Source organism: Galendromus occidentalis, unplaced genomic scaffold (assembly GCF_000255335.2).
Source record: "Galendromus occidentalis unplaced genomic scaffold, Mocc_1.1 scf7180000077428, whole genome shotgun sequence".
NCBI classification, from domain to species: Eukaryota; Metazoa; Arthropoda; class Arachnida; order Mesostigmata; family Phytoseiidae; genus Galendromus; species Galendromus occidentalis.
The window spans coordinates 187611-196077 of record NW_003805416.1 but is presented as its reverse complement, the minus strand read 5'-3'; positions in this window follow the sequence as shown (position 1 = coordinate 196077).

Here is an 8467-nt window from a genome sequence, read left to right as displayed (position 1 = left end):
GAAAGTTGACCGATAAGGTCGCGGACATTGATGTCGGGGTCGATGAGGAGACGATGACGCGGTCGATTGTAAGAAATCTAATGAAATTATGCGGGACGTTCGGGGGCGTCCTAGGATGGAGAGAGTATGAAGTTCGAAAAATGTTATTGAGAGTGATCATGTTGACTAGAATGATGATATTGGTGAAGCCCATAATAATCGAATACCGGACATGCATACGAGGCTCTTACCAAAATCGAGCTCGTCACCAATAATTCCCGCTATAATAATAATATTCCGCAACTGAGAGTTCTGTTTCTACTGCTACACACAGCTATGAAAAGGTCGAATCTATCGCTCTTCACGGATGAGATGCGAGAGTGCGAACTTGTTGAATAGGATCTGTCGTCCTTCGGAAGAATGGGAGGGAGCGTGAGTGATAGCAAGCCTGAATACGCGGATGATGAATTGCATGTGAATACAAACCCCCGATGATATGCAGGCCCGGTAACGCGTCGTTTCTTTGACCGTTTCCCCAGAGCCGGGAAGTTCATCGGTGTCCCTAGATTCCTCAAACCAAAGAAATGGAAGCATCCAGACCAAGTAGTTGTACGATTTCCGAGGTGGGAAGCGCCGTTTGGCAAACGACAGTCCGAAGCTGTCTAAACAGCTATTTGGAATCGCGAAAATCGCCGCCGTGACGGCTAGGTGCGGGAGTTATTCGAAAAGCACCAAGTTTCCGGCTAACAATCGGTGTGTTACCATAATCTGATTCGAAAGAGAACAAGATGCGATCAGACATCATCATGTGATAGCGAGCCACCCACCGTGAGCTTCGGGAAGAGCTGCGAATCGGAATGATGGAAGGCTTGGGATTACACAAGACTTCTGACTGACTGAGATTATCGGCGAGATTCACGCTCTCCCATGCGGTAGGAATTCGAATTAAATTATGTCCGACTTAACGATGAACAAGGCGATCGGCGTGTTCCTTTTAGAGAATTGGACTGACTATGCTGGTGGATTTCTATTCGTGTCCATTGGAATACTTGACAGCTTCCTGAATTGACTGCCAGGGCAAGTCGGCCGAATCTGTTCTTCGAGAGAACATCACAAGGTACCAACCCGGCTGCAGATTCGTTCCATTCCGGCAGGATTCCGATTTTTCCTCGGTCATAGTTTCGGGGTCTGAGGGTGAGGCAGCCGCTGGGGCCGGAAGGAAGGCCAACCTTGGACGCTCCTAGAACGTCTCCAGTTACTCGAAATGAACTTCTCGGTTGTCGGTTCAGATACTCGGGAAGGCTCTGGAACATCTTCGCGTCATCAGCGAACCACGAGTGATAGGAGCCGGCTAACCCCGCACATTTCGGGACTCGGGAGAAACTTAGTAACTTCCTCCCGAAATTAGCATCGGTTCCAAGTGACACATCCTCGTCAGAGCTTCGGGGGAGTCCGCCGTGCCGTGAAGACCACAGTACGACGACCTGCCGCTATGCAGAGCTCCTATGTATTATGTATGCATGATCAGGAGGGGATAGAGCGGACGGGTATTCCACGAGAACCAAGGGATGGGTTGTGCTTGAGCTCATCCACAAATTCGGATGAAGGGAGCGATAAGAACCGAGATATTGGTCATGGGAGTGACGAGAGATCTCGATCGAGGGGATCAAACAAGCTTCTGGTGGGATATTCCGATTGGAAAATTATTCAGCTATTCCTTTCTGTTGCTTTGCTTGGCGGGGTAGGGAGGAGAATACTTCAATCATCAAACCTGACCTTAATTGCTTAGGCTTTCTCGCATTGATACGTTCGATCATTTCGCTGCATTCTGCTGAGCGCATTCCTCAAGAGTTAGTCGACCTATACATCCCAGCCAGGGGTAAATGAATGTATCAAACCGCCAGTGATGAAAGAGACGGCCCGAGTTCACCGCGGGAGGCGATCGAAATCGAGTTGTCACGGAAAAGTCGACAGCGATTTGGCGACAACCATTCGCGAAAGAATCGGGGGAAGCTCATTGGAGTTAGGCTCGCTTTCCGAGGATCTTCGACGGATTCACGACGATACAACGGGACGTGGAACCTATCCCTCCGAATAAAAATCCGCAGAGGTCCTGAAAATGTAAGGTCGGGAACTCTCCATGGAACCCTTAGGCTTTTCCAGCTTTGGAGGCTACAGAAACCGAGGAGGTAATTAATCTACGGGTGGATAATACATCGAGGAGTTCCTCAATAGCTACCGAAGTCCTCTTCGGAGCTCGATAATCATTCCCCGAACTTCACAGCATAGGAGAGCCCTATGGCTCCGCGTCGTTCCAGCTCGAAAGTTGATCTGCGTCTGTATTCGGCTCGACTTCTAATCTTCTCGAGGTCAGAGAGCGATTCGATTCGGAATTGACGTCACATGGTTTGTTGTGCGACGACGATCAACGAATTCAATCAAAGACCACATCTCATTGCCGATTTGAACTCCGGAGTGTAGACGAACGAATTTATCGACGTCACACTTCGAGCTCACAATATAGCTACCGCGAAGAGTTTCCCATCGAAGTATCGCAAAAAGGCGCTACCAAGACGTAACGAGCTCTCACGGAAAATTGCATCTCCTCCTTGAAAAGAGATCCCAGCAACCCTCTGTTCTGTCTTGGGACTTTCGAAACGTTCCGCGACGCATCGTCAATATGGGGAAGCTCCCCAGCAAGCGAAAGCGGAATCTAAAGGTCGTGCTCGTGGAAATTTTCCTCGGGAGATGCCGGAAATGAATTATCCGAGACAGACTTGCGAGCTGTCAGTTGAACCAGTGCACTTCTGGATAAAATTCTCAGCCGCAGCTCCGATCGGTCCAGACGGATATGTCTGTTTCTCCGGAGGGTATGAGGATACGTACCTTCCCATCGCTCCCCGAGGCTCATTGAAAACAAGATCGATGGGGTATTTGTTCAAAAGTTTATTTGAAAACGTGAATATTAAAAATGATAGCAAAATCTTATCTACGATATGGTCGAAGAGTTTCGGGTTCATTTTCTCATCTCCCATTCACTAGTTGGTAGACTATAAAGAGCACTTTTCCATCCGTCGGAGCAGAGGTCGCGCCTGCCGGAGCCTCGGCAGATTTCATAAATGAGTGAAAGATGTTGCCCGACAGCGTTCTGATTTCTGATCCAATCGACTTCTGAGTCAAGAATGAAGTATGCGCCCCAAAATGAGCTTCACGAATTCGCGCCGCGCATCGCCAGAGAGAATGAGCATCGGATACGACTGGCGAAATGAGTCGCAGACTACGGGACACATATACTTAAGAGTGTCCCGCGGTAATTCCAGGTTGGCGTCATTTCCATTTTCGAGTACAACGAAGTCTGTCGGATTCTCGGGCAAAATCACATCGAATCCCCTTCTATCGTATGAAGGATACTTGAATTCTCTAGGAATGTCCACACGTGGATACTCCGACAAGCAGGACCACTGCTCCGAACGGATTCTCTCTCCATTTTGAGATTTCGACATCTCCTGCCGCGTATCAGTCAGTCAATGAATACATCGATCAGTCAGTCAGTCAGTCAATCATAGGGAGTCAAAAGGCACTTGCTTCATCTTTGATTGATCGATATGGGATGATATAGTCACTGTTACTCATCAAACTCTATTCGCCGACCATGCGACCTTCCGCATTCCGAGTGATTTCAAACTTTCCATATGCCAAAGAATAGCAATATGAAGACAATGAGCGAATATTTTGCTTGAAATTTTGGTTTCGAGATATTCAGTTTCCGGAATTTGAAGAATTTGATCCTGAGATCGTGATGCTCGCGAGAATCAATCATGAGGGTAAATACAAGAGGACGACAAGCTCACTCACAATCAGTCTCGGAGGATTTTCACAAGGGCGGAGAGAGGCAGCCAGCCAGGGAGAGAGTGACATGGCCCCCATCACTTTTAAAAAATCGTATAGACAGTGCGCAGCTGAGTATACATTTGATTATTTGATCCGTTTCATACGAATTCGAAAGAAACACTGTCTCGAGAGAAAACGGTCGCATCAGCAAACCCTCGCTCACCTATCGAGTAAATTTGTGTCGTTACAATCAAGATGTCGGTCGGTCTTCGACTCCCTGACGTTTTTTTGTTGCGATAATATCAAAAGTATTCCCATCATCTTCATTGTATAAACAGAGTGATTCGTTGGTGGGCTGAATTTTTTGTTCAGGTGGCAACCGAAGTTGCGACTATAATTCAGGATGAATTTCCTGATATCGGTTGGCGGTCCGTCTGAGATCATAGTAGTCATCTGGTGGCAGATTGTGGAACAATGGGAGATGCACGCAGGCAATCGCACGAGAATGGGGCGATCAGTACACAGACAACATGCCTAAATTATCCGGAAAAAATGCCATTCAGATTTCCCTCTTCTACTGATCGGTTTAGTTGGACGCCACGCGGTCGCTTGACCTGAACAGTTTCCATGTAACATTTTTGGAGACGTCACACCACTAGTATCTCTCAGACGGTGAGGCACAAACACATACTGATTAGCAAGGGGGAAAGTATAAGGGAGAATCTTTTTGAGAACCTTTCTCGGGGAGCATTCGGTTCGGAGCCGGAGAAGACGGTGAGGAAGGAGAAAATGTCGACGTGCTTTTATGTGAGCAGTGATATATGTATGTACAAATCATCAAACCGAACAGAAATGATCATCTCTCCGAAATCTTGCTTTACATGGGTGTTATGGTACCATCATCAACTTATCATCTCGGGTCGCTTGTCGGGCGAATCCGGTTCTCGCCGTCTGTTGTGTGCAGGTGGGAGTTTTAGGTGAGCACAAGTGTGTTTGTTGGCCGGACTTTCTCAAGAGATTCGATGTCGATTACGCTTTAATACCGACACAAACTTTGGTCATAATACAAAGATTGTCTGTACTCTCATGTTCCACTAGCCGACTGATCCCGGGAATTATTGTACACATCCACATCATAATACCGCCACGACGACCGAGATTATGGCGGGTTCTGCGAGTATTCCAAACACCTGATCTGGCATGATAGTCGATATGGGATAAGTTTTGACGCAGCGCCTGCCATCCGGTTATCGTCGGCTTACAGAGTACACGGCTTGTACGCAAAAATAGAAAATTGTTGTACTGTTTGTGGCAACAAATGAGAACGAAAATCTATCCATCCTTGGGGTTGAGAATACTGTGGTTTCTGATTGAGTTTCGGGGAACACGGATACCGAGGTCAATCACGCAAGCTTCCACACGGAACGAGTGCAGGATCTGCATGCCAGCTTGTTTGTTAGTTAAATGATCGGATCATCGATTCGGTGGAAAAATCAGGACACTTTTCGTTCATGCGTAATGGAAGGATACCGATGCATCGAAATAAGTAATACTGTGGCTTACACAGAGTAATTCAATAGGAGACTCACGGATAAATCAACGTACGTGATACGTGTCAGAATCCGAGCACTATCGACTAGAGCCGAAAGCTAGCATCTTCTTGTTTTTCCCAGCATTTTCGAGTTTCTGCGGACGTCTCTGCCGCCTTTGAATGGTCCGAGGTTGTCTCGCTGAGCAAGCCATCAAATCGGAACCTTGAGGCGTTTCCCTCCATTTCCGTGATCTGACTCCTCCACGGGTGAGTCCCGATAGCGGGAACAAGGCACATACGGCTGTACAGTCTTTTTTCACGATTTGTCGACGTCTAAGTCTGAACGCGTCGCGACTATATCTCCTACATTTTCCGGGAGCAGGCACTTGGATCAATCTGAAATACGGTTTTCTCCTCTTCAAAGGGGAAGGTATCCTTAGTCTCTTGTGTTTCGTATATACCATAAGCTAAGTATGAACTTTTACACACAATATGCCTTTCGTTGTAAGAAACATTTTTGATTCGTTCTGTAGGTATCGACTGTGGTCATACGAAATGTTCAAATTGTGGCCGCTTTTAGGAGTCAACCGACCGTGCACCCATCCGCTCTCCGGTCGGTTGGTTGAGGGATGATTCTCTTTCCCTTCCGTGTTCGTTTCTTATTGGCTTTTTGTCTGGTGATTATTACGTGTCTGGCTGACTCGTTGGCAGGTTTGGAGTTCTTAATTAGGTGACAATCATTGATTCTTCTCATTTCCACAAGATAAATAGGAATTTACAATATCGAGAACCATCCGAACTTCGACAGCGGTGGTTGGGTAAACGAAGCGGGAAGTTTACAGAAAGTCTCAAATTCGTCAACAGAAAGGACGGCCTGCTTCGGATAGTCTTTCGTTGTACAATGCCTCTTTGCAGAACTCACTGCATATCCATCATGTAGGTATGTAAGCATGCTTGCATGCGTGTCTTGTCGTAACTATGTCGTCATCGTAAACATCTGTAGCACCATACGAATGAACATACTGAGTATACTAAGTGTATATAATACTAGTTTCGTAGATAGCACCATTTCGTTTGAATAGAAACGTTCATCTTCACGACGAACGTGCTTGAGACGTAATCGCTTTGTACCCTGAGTCGATGCGCTATTGCGATGAGCAGATCGCACCTTATGGTGGCTTCGCCTGAATACACGCTCGTAACTCGTGTGAACGAGGAATGACACCTCGCCACCGGTCCTCCGAGAAATCGACTCATGTAGCCAAGGGTAAATTCCTTGAAAGTTATGATTCGAACGCGTTCGGTAAAAAAGGCACTAGCTCAATTCGCTCCGTAGAGCGGATTGAAGGACGGTTATACATGTCAGTGTAGATAGATAGGAGGATAGATCAATCAAAACAAGATTCATGGTCGAGCACGATGTGGCGCCTGAAGAGGTCATGGCTTTTTGCGGTTCTGCGCGAGCATCGCCGATTGACCGGCGACGCTCGAAAGGGAAAGGAGGATCATGATAATGATAATACTCGGTGTAGTAAACTTGCGTCGTCGGATCCAGGATCCGATTAGCATAAAATACTCAAATGTATCTACGAGATACTGCACAGTAGTTAGAAGGCACTTTCACGTGGGAAAAGTTCGATCGCTGTTCGGAAACAGCGGAAGGCACTCGACGTTTTTGAAGAATCGCCGCTTCGAGGATTTGATGTTGGCTCGATCTCCAGATTTCCATGTAGTTACACGAACGGACTCGCGGTCTCCGATGACCGGCTCGCAGGTGGCTGTCTCGCGGACGGCTGGTCCAGGGGGTCGGCAGTACTAGGCGAAGCCATCAATGTTCAAGAGCTCTGCGGACTGTCAGCCCACAAGCTAGGGTGGGTCACTTGCCCGCTCGCTCGCCCGATGGTAGGGCACAAGGTCGACAACAACGACGACGGCAGTGGGCTGTGCTGTCGAGGATTGCGATGTTTGTCCTTGGAGCACGCACACGAACCTCTTTCCGTCCCCTACCTGCTCTGGCCGCTCAGTAGATCGAGACCCGCGCCCAACACGAGCTCCATCGGCCCGACTCCTCCGAGCGAAGACAGCGCAGGGACCGCCTTGGAAGCTTGAGGCTCTGTTCCAAAAGGTCGATGGCGGTTCATATGTAATCTGAGGGTCGTCTTCCTCGAAGATCTGCAAGGCGAGCAATTACAATTGCTTAGGTCTTGTTCGCTGAGCTTCTGGTCCATCAGAAGTGCAAGGATAGAGTTCGAACGCGAGGTTTTCCCACGGAAATCCTATCGGGACGCACGTCCATCGTCAGCACTCCCGAAACGCCCTGATGAAGAATTTCCGAAATTCATGAAATCGAGAACCTACTTCTATAGCTCGGGGAGGCTCACCTGTAGTCGCAGTAAGGACAGCCGTAGGGTCGCTCTCCGGTATGCTTTGATCTTATGTGGTAAGTAACGTTGCCACGATTCGACGACATGTAACCACAGAACTCGCAACAATGCATTCCCGAGGCTCGGTCCGTGATGATACCATTGTTCGACAGAACCGGCGTAGCACCCTCATGGAGCAGGATAGGACCTCCTGGACGCGGCTCGTCTTTGACGTGCGTCGATGACACTATCCCTATAAGACGTGAGAGAATTAATGCGGAGTTCGCGAGAGACCTTTCCGGCAATCGTTCCCGGGCTTTCGGGAATGGAAGCACGAGCATGGAGATACACAAGGGACACAACTTCGACGCAAGCGGCTTCGGGAGAAGCTAAATCGTCCATTCGTTCCTCTCAGCGAGGAGAGACAAGCGTTAAGGGCGGCTTCTTCGAGCATTCGATGTCACTCTCGCGCGTAGTCGGGGAGAAAGACTCCCGAGAAGCTTCAGAAGTTCTGACAGCGGTACGAGCTCTCATTCAGCATTCCACATTCGTGAAAAAAGATCGTGCACTCCGATTTATTCTCAAGCAAGCACTCGGAGTCAGACAGACAGACAGGATATAGAGGAAGAGAAATCTCGGCTGCAATATCGAGCTGAGGATACTGAGAAAATCACTCGGCTCTCAGACGCATGCGATGGCGACGGACGGCTTTCTCCAGATCGCTCCTCCTAAATCCGAGTCTGGTCGAGGTATATCTGCAAGA